Source organism: Neovison vison, chromosome 11 (genome assembly GCF_020171115.1).
Source record: "Neovison vison isolate M4711 chromosome 11, ASM_NN_V1, whole genome shotgun sequence".
NCBI lineage: Eukaryota > Metazoa > Chordata > Mammalia > Carnivora > Mustelidae > Neogale > Neogale vison.
The window spans coordinates 34,219,863-34,237,422 of record NC_058101.1 but is presented as its reverse complement, the minus strand read 5'-3'; the positions used below and the strand labels follow the sequence as shown (position 1 = coordinate 34,237,422).

The following is a 17,560-nucleotide window of genomic DNA, read 5'->3' as shown; positions in this document are numbered from 1 at the left end:
GAATGTCAAATATACAGTACAGTATTATCAACTATAGTCCCCGTGTTTTACCCAGATCCTCAGACTTTATACACCTTATGGCTGCAGGTGGGACCGTTTTACCAACTTCTCCCTCGCTCCCTCACTTCCTGCCCCCCCCACCGTGACCCCATCCCCGCTCTGAGTCTGACTTAAAAAAAACAGATTCCACATGAGTGATACTCTATAATCCATGTCTTTCTCTGTCTCGCTGCCCTCAAGGGCCATCCACGTTAATGCAAATGACAGGATTTCCTTCTTTCTCGCCGCTGACAAATACCCCATTATGGATACTGACACCACATCTTCTTTATCCATCCACCCTTCGACGGCCATTGGGCTGCTTCCGGGTCTAGGCTGCCGTGAGGAACAGAGCGGCATACGGATCCCTTCAAGATCCTGCTGTCCTTTAGATAGGAATCCAGAGGTGGGGCTGCAGGGTCACGTGATGGTATTTTTATTTCTATTTTTAGTTTTTTGAGGAACCTCCATGTTGCTGTCCATAGGGGCTACACCAATTACGTTCCCACCAACAGTGCCCCAAAGTTCTCTTTACTATCTTGTTGGCCTTTATTACCCCTAGTCTTTTTGATAAAAGTCATCCTAACAGGTACGCTATCTCATTTTGCTTTTGCTTTGCATTTCCCTGATTCCCAGTGATGTGGAGCATCTTTTCACGTACTTATTGGCCATCTGTGTGTCCTCTTTGGGAAAACATCTATGTGGTTCCTCTGCCCGTTTTTTAGTTGGATTGTTTGGTTTGGGGCTACTGAGTCATAGGAGTTCTTTGTATGTTTTGGATAGGAACCTTTTTATCTGAGACATGATTTGCAAAGATTTTCTCCCACTCAGTAGGTTGCCTTTTCGTTTTGTGGACTGCTTCCTTTGCTGCGCAGAAGCTTTTTCGTTCACTGTGGTTCCCCTCGTTTAAGGGATCATTTTAAAAACATAAGTCGGATCAAGTCAGGTCTCTGCTCAAAACCCTGCCATCTCTCTTAGAACTGACTATTTTTAAGTCTCCTTTTGCCCCGCAGCACCCTTCCTGACCAACCACTCACTCCACCCCCATATTTGTTTTGCCGTGTCTCTGTAACACTCTTTCCTTTGTTCATTTTGCTCCTGCCCGGAGGGCAGCCTTACTGTTTCTGGAACGCGCCAAGTCGGCTCTCGCCCTTGCCCTTGCAGTTGCCTGCACCTAGAATGCCACCTCCTGGGTCTCCAAGTCGCTGCATGTCACGGATTCCTGCTCACCTGTCACTGCCCCCAGAGGGCTGTGCTCATCACCACTGCTCAAGCAGCCCTCTCTTGCCTCCAACTCTCTCTCTCCCCTTGATTCTTCTTCACTGGGCTTATCACCCTGATAGATTGCATATTTATTTGTCTATGGTCCATCTCCTCCCACGAGAACGCCTGGTCCCAGAGAGAGGCCCTGTCAGTAAGGATTACTGCTCACGCCAACTGCCTCCCACAGCGGGGGACGTACAGTCCGCACTCCCTGAATACCGGCTGTATATTTCGGGGATGCCACAGAAGGAATTCTGTATAAATTAAAGGTGAGTTGATGGGAAAACCTGCCATCCTGTTTGAGGTTTCCATACTGTACATCAAAACCCACCAGATACACAGTAAACAAACAAACAAAAAAGGAATAAATTTGAATGACTGTTTATACCAGGGCAGCACAGATTTTCGATAAAGGAGTAGACAGTAAATAACTTACACTTTGCAGGCCACAGAATCTCGGTCACATGTCCTCAGCCCTGTCGCAGCATGGTGGCGGCCAGATACAATACATACATGAATCAGCAGAGCTCTGGTCTAGCAATCCTTTACTTATGGCACTGAAAGATGGATTTTATATCCTTTTCAGGTTTCAAAGAATATGCTTCTTTTGATTTTTTTTTTTCATTGAAACATGTGAAAAATATTCTAGGCTCACAAGCCACATAAAAACAGGCAGGAGGGCAGATCTGGCCTCCGAGCTGTAGTTTGCTGACCCCTGATTTAAATCATTCCTAAGGGTGGCTTTTTTCTACAGATAAAATACATTCCGCTCCATGAATCTGTTGGATATTCGACAATTAATTAAGCATGGAACAATCACATTTGTTAAAGAACAATAAGCCGGATGGAGTTTTTTGGGTGAGTAAACATTACTAAATCCCTCTTCTACTTGACTGTTTTCCTACCCAGATTTGGGTCATCTTGAAGCACAAGCTGTGGTAAGCATTTTTTTCCTCGACTAAGTATCTTCATTTTCCATCCTCATGAAGAAATCTTCTTCCTTTACAGGAAGGGGAACTGTCACAAAATGTTAGGATAAAAAGAAGAGGGTGGTTTCCCAGGCTGTGGGGCAAGGCATCGAGAGTCCACACCATGTTTTACGATTAAGTGTAAATGTGTTGCTTACACTTTGCTTTCAAATACTTTCAAACACACCCCATTGTGTGGGCCGTGGAATGAGAACTATTTGGGTTGCAGGTACTGCTAGGATCTAGGGTCCTCTGTCCCCACGAGCCACAAACTTGCTGAAAAGGCCAGGCCAGAAGATGGCATGACAAAAACACGTTATTTCAACTTCTAAAACTTATAATAACACTGTATGTTAGCTCACTGGAATTAAAATAAAAACTTAAAAGGAAAAAAAGGAAACACACACACAAATATAGTCAATTGAGCATTTTTTAAGAGAAAAAAATTTTAAAAAATAAACATTTTTAAAGAGATAAAGTAGGTAAAAACAAGCTATGTCATGACTGGAAGCAGAAATTTTAAATTTCACTCAATTATCAGGACAATCTCATCTCTCTCACATAACAGCAACATATGAAAATGAGGAATTTGAAGAAGCACTCTTCATACTATCATTTATAAGAGTCGACCTAACATGGGGAAGAGGCGTAATTTTAACATCAAACATGTCTCTTTGACCCTAGATACACAGGAGAGAACAGGAACACTTCACTTCAGGTGTCTGGATGTTTTAAATATCCTGATGTCAGGTGTCCCAGAAATCTGATCAAGACAGAATTCAAAAGGAAAGTTCTCCACATTTATGCCCCTCATCTTCTCCAAGTCTAGGAGACGTGGAACAAAACCAAACAAAACTCATTATCACCTAATTAGTTGCAGGCTCCGCTTGCCCTGCCCCTTTGGAAAACAGATCTACCAAAACATGAAGAGAAAAATTCTAAAGTTCTTTGAAAGACCTCTTGGGCTCTGCTTCTTCAAGAATTTGTTTTCTAGCTCCTTTTGTAACAGCAGACTTCAGACTGACGGTGAAAACCAGGGATGAAACTGGGCTTCAGTTAAATTCCAAGCTGCCAGGGACAGTCTCCCCAGGAAGCGGATGTGGCTGGAGACCCGGGAATCTCACATCCATGGTCCAGTTCCCACCAGAGATGGCCCTCCACAGAGCCATCCTATCTCAGAAGGACATTCCGCGGAGCTGGGACCTAACTTCCTCAATGAAAGCTGATGCATCACGTCGCAGGAAGAGGTAAGAGAAGCGCCTCTCCTTCATCTCACTCTTCGCTCAGTTTCTGAGGGAGATGAAAATGCTGACAAGGCACGCAGCTTCCAACAAAAATGGCCCCAGCAAAGAATGATTGTGCCAAGGAATCACCACTGTCATTGCCTGGCAAGCCGGCGAACATTCAGACAGACAATCTTTTGGGAATACCCGGGGTGCCACAAGATCACCCTCTCCCAAACCTCCAGGGAGAGGGGGATGCAGACACTGGGTGAGAGACGAGCTCTCCTGGAACAGTCTTGGCTTCTGCTTCTGTTTGTTTGCTAAAGCTGCCGTGACCAACGCCCACGGGCTGTGTGGCTTACACACGGAGACTTCGAAGTCCAAGATGCTGCCTTCTCTCTGTGTCTTCACAACGTTTGGCAAAGTTGTTTTTCTCTCTCTCCTTGGCTTATAGATGTTGCCTTCTCTCTGTCTTCACATGGTCTTTCTGCTGTCTGAATGAGTCCAAATTTCCTCGTCCTATTAGTTCAACTGGCTAAGATCCACCTAAGTGACCTCATTTTAACTTCACTGCCTTTTTCAAGATTCTATCTTCAAATACAGAGCCACATTCTAAGGTCCTGCGGGTTAGGACTTGAACCTGAGATTTAGGAGAGGACAAAATCGACCCCTTGACTCTGTCAGAACAATGGCCAAGGCAAAGCTCTATTTCTGTTTGTTCTTTTCTTTTTAAACATTTTTCTTAAACACTTTATTTAGAGAGGGAACACAGGCAGAGGGAGAGGACGAAGCAGGGTCCCACTGAGCAGAGAGCTTGATGCAGGGCTCGATCCCAGAACCCTGGGATCATGACCTGAGCCGAAGGTAGATGTGTAATGACTAAGCCACCGAGGCGCCACTATTTCTGTTTGTTCTTACTAGTGCCAGAGACTAGACTTAATAGACAGGAAATTCTCACTTTTTTTTCAAAATTAACTACCTTTCCTCATGAAAAAATATTGCATTCAACAATGTCCCAACACCATTCTGATTTTGATGATCAAAAAGAGCAGCACATAATTTTTAATCCTTTATGAAATACTTCATTACCTACCAAATCCAGTCATAAAGTAGGGGTAGGGGCATATCCAAAAGATTTCTAAGCACCAGCTGCCAGTCCACATTTAATAAGCAATTTGTATTGCAACAAAGATCCAAACATGGAAAAAATCAGGACATTCCCTTGACATTCATCATAATGAAAGGCAAGTGTAAAAAAAAAAAAAATACACATTTTCACTCATTTCACGTGTGCCTTTTCACATAGGCATTCTCATCTTTGCATGAAGAATTACCTATTGCTGTGTTCATCTGTACAGCCTGCTCCTGATATCGAAACTGGTTTAAAAAATAACACTGAGATCAAGACTTCTTTTCAAACCAGGTGCATAGTCAGGAATATCGTTAGCTACATGTAATATTGTAAAGTCCTATATCTAAAGGATTGCCAAAGCCCTTTTTAAAAGAAATACCAAAATAATATCATTTATATGATTTTAATCTCAATTTAAGCCTTTTTATTTTTTTGAAAAACATTTTTTAAAGATTTTATTTATTTATTTGAGAGAGAATGAGTGAGAGAGAGCATGAGAGAGGAGAAGGTCAGAGGGAGAAGCAGACTCCCCAAGGAGCTGGGAACCCCATGTGGGACTCGATCCTGGAAGTCCAGGACCATGACCTGAGCTGAAGGAAGTCGCTCAACCAACTGAGCCACCCAGGCGCCCTCAATTTAAGCCTTCTAACAATTTATGACCTTATAACCTACTTTTATTGTTCAAGTTTGACTATGTTACTCCTTAAATCCATAAATATTTACTGAGATTGTATTATGTAGCAGGAAGCATTCTAGGTGCTGGAGACAGATCATTAAATAAACAAAATTCATGTTGGCAAGGATGTGGAGAAAGGGGAACCCTCCTACACTGCTGGGAATGCAAGCTGGTGCAACCACTCTGGAAAACAGTATGGAAGTTCCTCAAAAAGTTAAAAATCGAGAGACCCTACGACCCAGTAATCGTACTACTAGGTATTTACTCCAAAGATATAAATATAGTGATTTGAAGGGACACATGCACCTCAATGGTTATAGCAGCAATGTCCACAGTAGTCAAAATATGGCAAGAGTGCAGATGTCCACAGACAGATGAATGGATAAAGAAGATGTGATGTATACAGACAACAAAATACTACTCAGCCATCAAAAAGAATGAGATCTTACCATTTGCAATGACATGGATGGAACTAGAGGGTATTTTACCAAGCAAAATACATCAGTCAGATAAAGACAAATACCATATATTTCACTTGTATGTGGAATTTAAGAAACGAAACAGATGAACATAGGGGCAGGGAAGGAAAAATAAAATAAGATGAAAATTGGGAGTACAGAGAGGCAAGAAAGGAAAGAATTAAGGAAAGCAGCTAGGAGTCCCTGGAATAATCCAGACAAGACAGAATGATGGCCTGGGTCAAGATGGCAACAACGGATACATTCTGAAGGTCAAGTCAAGATGATTTTCCGATGGACTGCAAAACATGTCTCCATTTCTTCCTTTTCATTGATAATAACTAAGCGCAGCCCAGACTCTCTCCTCATTCCTAGATGGCTGGGAAAGTTTAGAATGGGCTCCCCCTGTCTTCAATGCTCCCTCTCCTTTCTCTCTCTTTTTCCTACAAACTGCAGCAGGACTGGAGTTCAGAACACTCTCCCATCACTGCATCACTTGCTCCCTGTGGGTCTCTTTCCAGAGCACAGACCTGCTCCAAAGCCCTCCTCCTTGTGTGCCTATGCCTGCCCAAGACCTCACGCCCTCCCACAGCTCCACCTCGGCTCTCCAATGCTCTAAATCTCAAGACACAGGCCCTTCAAGGTTCACTGCAGATGCTAGCTCCTTTAAGAAGTCTTCCTGAGACAGTCAAGCTCATTCAGACTTCTACCCACCTCGGGGGTCCTGAGGCATTGACCACCTGTGCCAACTGTTCCCCCATCACACTGGCCCAGCTAGACAGTGCGTCCCTAGAAAACAGGAGCCACGCCACACACTTTTTAGCCCCATGCCACCGACTATATAAAAAGCAGCTGTAATACTTACTGAAAAGAACATCATAGCAAAGAACGAAAGAATAGCTTTTAATTATCATAAATGTATTGCCGACATACTTAAAAACCGAAGCAGTCACATAAAAATCCACATTTCTGCCTTCTCTTGAAATAGTGAAACATCAGGCAAGACTGGACCCTCATTCTTGAATAGCCCCCCCCCCAACTTTACACTCCAGTTCACTTGTTTACTTTTCTGTCAGGTCCTGGCAGGTATCTGAGTTTGTAATCCCCATATTAGACACTAGTTACCATGAGTTCTTAAAGTATCAGGTTCTTGTGGGAACTAAGTATTTATTGAAGGTAATATCAGTTTCTCTCATGATATCCAGTGTCATTTGTACTGTTTCAGACTTTTCTATATTATAAACATAATCAATTGCATACAGATAAACACACTATTTCAGAAACTGTCTCCTTAATTTCTCTAAAGATTAGAATTCCTACACTATGATTCAAGTACCTTAAAACATGGGAATTACATTTCCTGACATGACTCAGTATAAGAGGGACAGATATCAGTACACAAACTACACAAAAAGGAAGACAAGACAAAAATAAATATTACTGATCCTGATGAGCTACTCATCAAACCATTTTTAAGAAAAAGAAGAAGTTAGTAAAATTCTTCTGAATCTAGCAAAAATACAAGGCTTTGCTGATTTTTTAAAAATGAAACATCAGGTATTAGAGACTAAAATACATACAGATAAGTGGTATTACCATGGGCCTATTCTCCAGAGCGCCATTGTCTACATTCTTTAAAAAAAAAAAAGGGGGGGGGCGGTGCTAGGGCGCCTAGGTGGCTCAATGGGTTAAGTCTCTGCCTTCAGCTCAGGTAATGGTCTCAGAGTCCTGGGATGGAGCCCCACATTGAGCTCTCTGCTCAGCAGGGAGCCTTCCCCCCAACCCCGTCTCTCTGCCTGCTTCTCTGCCTATTTGTGATCTCTGTCAAATAATACATAAAACCTTTTTTTTTTTTTTTCTTTTAATGGTGCGCTTGGGTGGCTCAGTCAGTTAAGCAACTGCCTTTGGCTCAGATCAGGAGCTCAAGGTCCTGGGATCAAGCCTAGAGTAAGGCCCCCTGCTCAGCAGGGAGTCTGCTTCTCCCTCTTCCTCTGCCCCTCCTCCCTGCTGGTATGCTCTTGCTTTCTCTCAAATAAATAAATAAAAATCTTCATTTTAAAAAAAACAAAACTTAAGGAGTAATTATTATTGGGAGAGTTTAAAGGACTTATCTCCTTTGACCTATGGCCTGTGTCTAGGGGTTTTAATTAAGAGAAAAGCAAATCGAGACACGAAGTCCAAAGATACTTAAAAGGCACCCTGGCTTTATCTGTGCATCAGTCATTACTTCTACTCCAAGCAGGCCTGCCTTTCTTAGCAAACAGCTTTCCTGATTAGCAATCAGATTTGAGAGACTTTCATGACCACCTCTAGCCTTGTGGGCTGAAAAGCAAACATAGTTCAGTTCAAAGCCCATATTTAAAGCAAACAAACTGAGCATAAAGGTACACTTTCAGACACACTACAGCAAGATGGGATTCTTTGTCCTTCGAATCACATTTGGTAAATATCTTTCTTTCTCTTGCTCAATTCAATGCTTTAACTAATAAACTTTCAAGGGAATGTCTGCTGGCTTAGCACATACTTGACCACTTTTCCCACAAAGATCATCCCCTTCCTCAGCATACAAAGAGGACAAGAAAGTCTGACAAATGAGTATTAGAGAAAAATGTGCTGTGTTTTTAAAAACGTTTAATAGGATTTTATAAACTACATTCAAACGCAATGAAGGAAAATGGTCCGTGACCATACTACCTGGTTAGCTCCTGATTCTTTTTTAAAAGGAAAGAAGAAGAAGAAATGAACCTGATTAGAAAACTCAAATACAGAAAAGAAAGAAAAAAGAAAAATCTTCCAGCATATTAACATTCATATCTTTTTAGAGAAAAAGTATATATATCAGCATATATATCTTTTTAAAAAGATTTAGACGAAAGAGAATGGTATTCATATGATTCTGTAAAATGTTTTTCTCATTGTAAATAGATACGCGAACACATATAAGTATGCGTAAGTATATACCATTATTACATTATATATTGTATTTTAGATACAAGATAATTTCAAATCAGCACACAGACTCCATTCTATAAACATGTTATATTGTAACTTGTACAAATATCTTGGCATAATTTTAAGTGAGCCTATTTATGAAATTGCTGGTGATTTTAAATTTTGAAATATATTGCCAAATTGCTCTTCACTGGTAGCTATTTTAGAAGATAATTTAATCTCAAACAGTAGTCCCCTTTCTGTATGGTTACGGGTACCAAAACTGACCTTCTTTGTTTCAAACTGTATCACAGGTCAGACAACCTACCCATCGCAGACTAAGCCAAGCTCTTCCAGACGACAGAGATTACAAGAACCAAGCTGGAAACATCTTATAGCACAGATGAAGGTTGGGGATCACAGCTTTGTAAAGGTTTTACATGCCTGACCTTTTACTTCCTTCTACATTCTTTGTCTAAGACACAACCTCAGGAAAAGAAACGGGCTACAGGTGGGGATTAACGTCTCATAGGTTGTCTTACTCCCTTTGGGCTGCCAAAACCAATTACCACAGACTGGATGGCTTATAAGCAACAGAAATTTATTTCTCACAGTTCTGGAGGCTGGGAAGTCCCAGAATATGGTGTCAGCACAGTTGCCTTTTAGTTAGGGCCCTCTTCCTGGTTCACAGCTGGCCCTCTCAACGCATCTTCGCGTGGCAGAGAAGGATTTCTCTGGAACCTTTTTTGTAAGGCACTAATTCCATTCATGAAGGCTCGACCCTTATGACGTGTACCTCCCAAAGTCAACACCTCTTCACACCATCATCTTTGGAAGTCAGGATTTCAACATATGAATTGTGGGAGGCCATTTAGACCATAGCAGTACTTAACTATGAATACTAGCAGTTGAAAATACCAAGGAAGCAACAGAGAGACTGGAGTCTCAAACCATCAGAAAGTTGAACATTTTTGTTGGTCCCTCACCACTGTCCACTTCTAGGGAGCTCCCATGATAGCTCAAAGAAGCTGGAAGTTCTCAAACAATGAGTGCAGAGTGGGGATGTGGAATAGTTAGGAACGTCCACAGTTTTCCCTAATTACTTCCTTCTCTGAGAAACTGGTGTCTGATCCCCCTCACAACCAGATCCCTCTGGGTAACTCACAGCAAGTTCAGAGTGTGTTGGTGGGCCACATCCCTTAGCTATAAAACCTAGGATTTCCCAAAACATGCCCTGAAGAAACAAGGAAGGTCTCAAACACACAACCTAACCCTACACCTAAAGGAGCTAGAGAATGAACAACAAAGAAAGTCTAAACCCATCAGGAGAAGAGAAATAATAAAGATCAGAGCAGAAATCAATGAAATAGAACCCAAAACATGCCCTGAATTTTTATTTCTGCCTCTGAGAGTCTGATTAGATATTTTCCTCAGGTAAAATGGCTTGAAAACACCCATCCATGGATAACTTCCTACCTCCTAATTCATCAAAAATAACAAAATGATATTTCTCCAAATTAATCTGCATCCATATCCATCCCTAGCTCCTTGGAAATTCCAAAGCATTCTACTCATCTGGTTCCCTGGGCCTTTATTATATCATTAATTATAAAAATAATGAAAGATACATGAAGAAAGAGATACATATATAAAGAGAGTTTCCATAGGTCAATCACTTTTTATAGGCAATGCTTTCATTTATACCTGTACACAATGGTGCCTAAGGAAAAAAAAAATCATATTCAAATTTAAATGAGGAGATGTGAGACTTCAATAAGACCATTTGATCTCACTGATCCTAAGCTTCTTTATCTATAAGATAGATACAGAATGCCTCTCCGCCATCGGACTGCTGAGAGGCTCAAAAGAAGCCTTCCACCCCACCCCATCAAAAGCTCTGAAAGCACTTAAGTACTTAGCATACTGGACACACTAAAAAAAAAAAAAAGTTAGCTCTCCCAAAAGGGCTTCCATTCTGACTGTCTCTCCCCCAGGATATTTCATTTTATTCCCTCCAGCAACTACCAAAGTAACATTGCACATAGGTCCCATTCACTGGAATTTAACTGAATCGTTCTGACCTAAGTAGAAGTAATTCAGCATTTCTTATTACTCATAAATTCATGCCCGCTCAAGAGCACCAGTCATTTTGGATCCAATTTTAGAAACACTGAGGGCCCAGCGTCATGGTTTGACGCTCCACTTTTTATTTCTGAGGTGAGCCTTTTGTAAAAATCGTTAATATCCTCTTACTTTCTTCGCTACTGTCATTCTTTGCCCAGACACCAGAAGTGAACTATGGCATTAACAAACCATCTGCAAACTTACATCTTCAAGAGAATCACCCTTATGAAACCAAACACAGAATAGTTACTAAGATTCTAAAATCTGTCCTCAAAGGGCCTCAGCTGCATGACGATTGCAGGAAAAACCATTTTCTTCAATTCTTAAAATGGATACACTAGCAAATTACACAGAGCAATTTCTTAATGATAGCTAGACGCATGTTGATACTCATGTTTCAAATAAATTACTGGCTTGGATACTGTCTATATATAAAAACACCCAGCAGACTATTTCTGTTAATGAATGAAGTGGAAGATCAATTCTTATTGGAGCAGATAATAATCAATCTGGCAGATAATAGCAGATAATAATCAATCCGAACTTATGAACAGTTACCGTGTCATGAATATAGATCTTATTCAGACCATGTCATCAAATAAAATGTTTTATTCATTACAGGTCAATATAGGACTGAGAAACCACTGCTTGTTCTTATAGTAGTAATTACATTAAAATAAATAACAATTGATTATAGGTCACTCAAGTACGGTATCTTTGAAGGCTTCTCAAGGAAACTTGATAATTCAGATTATTTCACATAAAAACTAGAAAGACAAGCAAAAAAATCAAAAAAGATGTGAGATGCCAAACTCCATTAATATATTTGTCATAAACATCTCCACTATACATTGACACAAAAATGTCGTTTCTCCTAACAAAAGCAAGTTCCGGACACTCTTTTCATTACTAGCTCACTGAATGTGATGAAATTGATCTGATTTTGCTTCATCGGCAACCAAACGATAATAAAAGACCAGAGCCTTCGCAGAGGTCTCTGTACCATGACTCAAATTTCGGAGATTCAATCACTGTGAACCCCGAACATCGTCCAGCATAAGGCTCTCCATAAAGTTAAGAAGTTACTATTACCCATCCATATTTCATTTTAGCTCTCTATGAAAAACAAGACCGAAAACATATTTTCCTAGAACATTTTTACATACTACTGGCCTCACAGGGTCCATTCATCATTCTGCAAATAGGTCACGAAGACTTTGAAAAGGCATCAAAGAGAAAGAAAAGATTTAAAGGAATGGCAGGGTTAAAAGAGCCATGATGCCCACCTCCTGAGTCCTAGAGTTGTAAGTGGAAGCTGACCTATGGCTTTCCCTTTTATGTTTTTATAAAGATTTTATTTATTTATTTATTTGAGAGAGAGAGAGAGAGTTGTGGCCGGGGTGGGGGGTGTCGTGTAGAAGCAGAGGGAGAGGAACAAGCAGACTCCATGCTAAGCACAGAGCCTGAGGCAGGGACTCTATCCCACAACCCTGAGATCATGACTTGAGCCAAAATCAAGAGTCGGATGCTTACCCAACTGAGCCACCCAGGTGCAACTGGCTTTTTCTTTTAAATGAACAATGAAAAGAATAATCCCGCGTTGCTCTATGGATGCATTTTTATGCGGTGACATTATCAGCCAAAGGACAGCCAAAGAAAGCAAAGGGGCAGGTGACACGCATGTCTGCTCCCATCATGGTAGTCTACCCAGGCAGAAACAAGAAGCTTGCCAAGAAAGAGCAAGAAGCAGAGAAGCCATCCTGAACTGAGCCCTTTGGAAATGGGGAAGCGTGGCTTGACCATAAACTGTTCCTAACGGAACTGCAAGAAAACATATTCTAGATCTAATTTTGATTTTAATACTCAATTAAAGCCCAGCGGCAGAAGTTAGCTTCCAGCAGTACATGAGAGAAAAGAACTGTCTCTGATTTTTACAGAGACCAAAAGTTTATGATTTTTCAAATTAAAAATAAGTCATCCCCAGACAAAATTATAACTTAATGACAAAACAAAATGGCCAACTAGAATCCAAATGTCACCAAAGAAAGCACTGATTTTTTTTTCCTTCTAAATCACACCTATTCATGATTTTTAGAGTTGTAATTAAGGAAGAAATAAAAATTTGCAGTCTTCTTACTTCCGATCCAATTATTTTAATGTCTGCATAGTTGCTTATTGAGAACTATACTAACTCAAAGACAAAAAGAGCCCAGGTAAATATAAAAAAAAATGCAGGTGGCATTTTAATTGAACTATGAAAAATGCTCAGTTTCTATGAAACATAAAATCGTACTCTGTTACCAAAACCCAAAACATTTTATTTCATAGATTTTCCACTTAATAAAATGTTTTTGTGAAATGTATCACTTTACGTAAAACTAGACCCAATTCATATAATCACTAATGAAAATTCTTGAAATTCTTGAGATAATATACCAAACTTGCAAATCCTTCAGTCAGTAGTTATTGGTAATGATTAAGACAGAAGTAATGGAAAATTTTAAAGTTTTATTCCAATGGATAACGGGCATTAGAATGCTTACCATCTTTATGAAAAACAGAGCATTTTTTAATTTAAAGTAATGCATACAGTAATCTAGAAAATCCATCTAAATTGGTTTGCATTCTCTTCTCCCATTTCAGATTTCCACATTTATCCAAAAGAAAAATAGCCAAAGACTAGTACTTCTAAGAGAGTGACTCAAATAGGAATGGAGAGGAAAAGAAGCAAAGATATGATAGTAAAAATAAAGAGAGACATATTGCGACTTAACCCCATTTCTTAGGCAAAACTTTTTCACAAAAAAAAACCTGCATTGCAAACCTAAGTAAAGTATAATATGGAACAAGTGTAAGGACAGGCACAAATAATCAACGAAACAGAACTGAGGGTTCTGAGAGAAATTCTTACATTTATGGTCAAGTGATTTCCTACAAAGGTGCTAAAATATATCAAAAGGTAAAAGACAGTCTTCTCTGCAAATAGTTTTGAAACAATTGGATAGCTGCGGGAGGGAAAAAAATGAACATATACTTGAACCTCACACAATACCCAAAACTTAACCCCAAACGGACCAAAGCCCTAAGTCTAAGGACTAAGATGACAAAAGTTCTAGAGAGAAACACAAGGAGAAAAACTTCAGTGACCTTTAGTTAGGTAGAGAATACTTAGAAACATCAAAATCATGAACTTTAAAAAAGATTGAAGAACGGAACTTCATTACAATTAAAAACTTTTAAAACTCAACATTCAAAAAATTAATAATCTAATTAAAAAATGGGCAGAAGACCTGGAAATGGCCAACAGACACATAAAAGACACTCAATATCACTGATCATCAGATAAATACAAATCAAAACTACAGTAAGATATCACCTCACACCGGTCAGAATGGCTAAAATCAACAACACAAGAAACCAAAGGGGTTGACAAGGATGTGGAGAAAGAGGAACCCTCTTACACTGTTGGTAGGAAAGCAAACTGATGCATCTACTCTGGAAAACAGAATGGAGGTTCCTCAAAAAGTTAAAAATAGAGCTACCCTACGACCCCGCGATTGCACTACCAGATACTCACCCAAAGAATACAAAAATACTAACTCAAAAGAAATACATGTACCCTGATATTTACTGCAGCAATAGCTACAGAAGCCAAATTGTGGAAATAGCCCGTGTCCATTGACTGATGAATGAATAAGATGTGATATGCAGAGACGATGGAATATTCCTCAGCCATAAAAAAAAGACTGAGATCTTGACGTTTGCGATGTCATGGATGGAGCTGGAGAGTATAATGCTAACTGAAGTTAAGTCGGTCAGAGAAAGACCAATACCATATGAATTCACTCGCGTGGAATTTAAGAAACAAATGAGCAAAAGAAAAAGAGAGAGAGGTAAGCCACGAAACGGACTTTTAACTACAGAGAACAAACTGATGGTCATCAAAGGGGAGGTGGTTGGAGGGATGGGTCAAGCAGGTGATGAGCCCTGGGTGTTGTAGGCAAGCGCCGAATTACTTTATGGTACGCCTTAAACTAGTATCACACTGTATGTTAACTGGAATTTAAATATATTCTTTTGAGCTTCAAGGACAGTACTAGGAAAATAAGAAGAGAAGCCACAGACTGGGAGAAAATATGTGCAAATGATGTATCTGATAAGGGACTTAGAGACAAATAACTCAATATGAAAATAAGTGAAGAATTTGAACAGGTATTTCCCTAAAGAAGATACAGGAGTAGCGAAGAAGCTCACCAACTGTGTAACTAACTTGATGATAAGGAGATAAGTTTCATAATTATCATCTTTTGTTCTTTTCAAAAGCTACATAATAGGATGATTTCATTAGTAACTCCAAAGCTCGTTACTTTGTATTTCTCGTATCAGAGCCAAGTTTTCAAATCCCTGTAAAATATAATGGTAATAACATCCAGACTGAACAAGAAATGAAACTATCTCTATTTCCAGATGACATAATCTGGTATACAGAAAATCCTAAGGAAGTCGCAACACAATAAAAAACTGTCCGTACTGATAAACAAGTTCAAGGCTTAAGGAAACAAGATCAATTTATAAAAATCAACTGTATTTCTATATTCTGGCAATGAACACTCTGAAAATGAAATTTTAAAAATGATTCCATTTATGAAAGTAACAAAAAGAAAAAAATACTTAGGAATAAATTTAATAGCAAAGTGCAAGATTTGTTGCCTAAAAACAACAAAACACTGTTGAAGAAATTTTAAAAGATCTAGGGGCACCAGGGTGACTCAGTCCGATGAGTGTCTGACTCTTGGTTTTAGCTCAGGTCATGATCTTGGGGTCGTGGGATCGAGCCCCACATCAGGTTCCCTGCTCAGTGGGGACTCTGCTTAGGATTACCTTGCTCCCTCTCTCTTTGCCCCTCCCTTTATCGCTCTCTCTAAATAAATAAATCTTAAAAAAGAAAAGGATCTAAATCAATGGAAATATATCCCATGTTAATGAATCAGAGCTATTTTGTTTTTTTCCAGTTTTTTTTTTTTTTTTGAGAGAGAGAGAGCGCGCGCACGCGCGCACACACACACACACACACACACACAGGCATGCGGTGGGGGGAGGAACAGAGAGAGAATCTTAAGCAGGCTCCATGCAGGCCTCACTCTCACAACCTTGAAATCATAACCTGAGGCAAAATCAAAAGGTGACACTTAACCCACTGAGCCACCCAGGCACTCTGGATCAGAGCTCTTAACATTGGCAAAATGGCATTACTCCTCAAATTGATCTAGAGTTTCAACACAATCCCCATCAAAAGGCTGGTGTAACATTCAAAAATCAATTAATATAAGCCCTCATATCAATAAGCTAAAAAAGAAAAAAAATCATCTGATCCTATTAATAGATGTAGAAAAAGTATCTGATAAAAATCCAATACCCATTCACGAAAAATACTCTCAGCAAACCAGGATTAGAGGGGGAAACTTCTTCAACTTGATAAAGAACATCTGCAAAAAATCCTATAGCTAAAATTATACTTAAATGGTGAGAAACATCTTCTCATGAAGATGAAGAACAAAGCAAGATACTTCTCACCACTCCCACTCAACATCATACTAGTAGTCCTCACTAGTAAGGTGAGACAAGAAAATAAAAGAAACAGGGGTGCCTGGGTGGCTCAGTTGTTAAACATCTGCCCTCCCCTCAGGTCATGATCCTGGGGTCCTGGGATCAAGCCCCACAACGGGCTCCCTGCTCAGCGAGGAGCCTGCTTCTCCCTCTCCCACTCCCCCTGCCTGTGTTCCCTCTCTCGCTGTGTATCTCTGTCCAATAAATAAAATCTCTAAAAAAGAAAAGGAATAGATTGAGAAGGAAGAAATAAATCAGTCTTTGTGTTCACAGATGACATGACTGTGTATGCAGAAAATCCCAAAGAATCAATAAAAATACTCCTGGATCAAATAAGCAATCAGAGCAAGTCTGCAGAATTCAAAGTTAATATAAAAAAAGTCATTTGCTTTCTTACACACCATCAATAAACACTGGTATTTGAAATATAATACTATTTATTCTAGCATCAAAATAAATGAAATACTTAGATACGTATCTAATACTTAGATATAAATACAAGATCTATATAAGGAAAACCATAAAACTGATGAAAGAAATCAAGAAGTTCTAAATAAAGGGAGAGTGCCACATTAATGGATTGGAAGCCTCAATACTGTCAAGATATCAGTTCTTCTCAACCTGACCTATAGAGTCAATACAATCTCAATCAAAATCTTGGCAAATTACTTTGTGGATATTGATAAACTGATCTAAAGTTTACAAGGAGAAGCAAGTCCAGAATAGCCAATACGATACAGAGGGAGAAGAACAAAGTCAGAGGACTAACACTATCTGAATTGAAGATTTACTGTAAGCTGTAGTAATTAAGACAGTGTGGCACTGTTCAAAGAATAAACAAATAGATCAATGGAACAGAACAGAGAGCCCAGAAATAGGCCCATGCAACCATTGTCAACTGATCTTTGACAAAGGAGCCAATACCTTTCAATAAATAAAGGATTGTCTTTTCAACAAATGGTGTTAGAATAACTATAATTTCACACATGAACTATAAATCTAGACAAAGACAAAGACCTCAACAGCTTTCACAAAAATTAATTCAAAATACCTGGAGACCATAGGGCTAAATGTAAAAAAATTATAAAACTCTAGAAAATAAGGAGAAAATCTGGATGACCTTGGGGTGGCAGTGACTT

The 17,560-nt window shown here is 39.6% G+C and overlaps 1 protein-coding gene across 11 annotated transcripts in view; it reads right to left on the bottom strand.

Moving 5' to 3' along the window:
- Positions 1 to 17,560, bottom strand: part of APBB2 (amyloid beta precursor protein binding family B member 2) — a 374,503-nt gene that overhangs the window by 282,521 nt on the left and 74,422 nt on the right. Inside the window, exon 1 of one of the 11 annotated variants that reach the window (XM_044224324.1) lies at positions 1,739 to 1,806. The exons of the other annotated variants lie outside the window; for them this stretch is intronic. The gene's annotated coding sequence lies outside the window, so the exon portion shown is untranslated. Of the gene's footprint in view, positions 1 to 1,738; positions 1,807 to 17,560 lie in introns of those variants that run through there. 11 annotated transcript variants of the gene reach the window in all.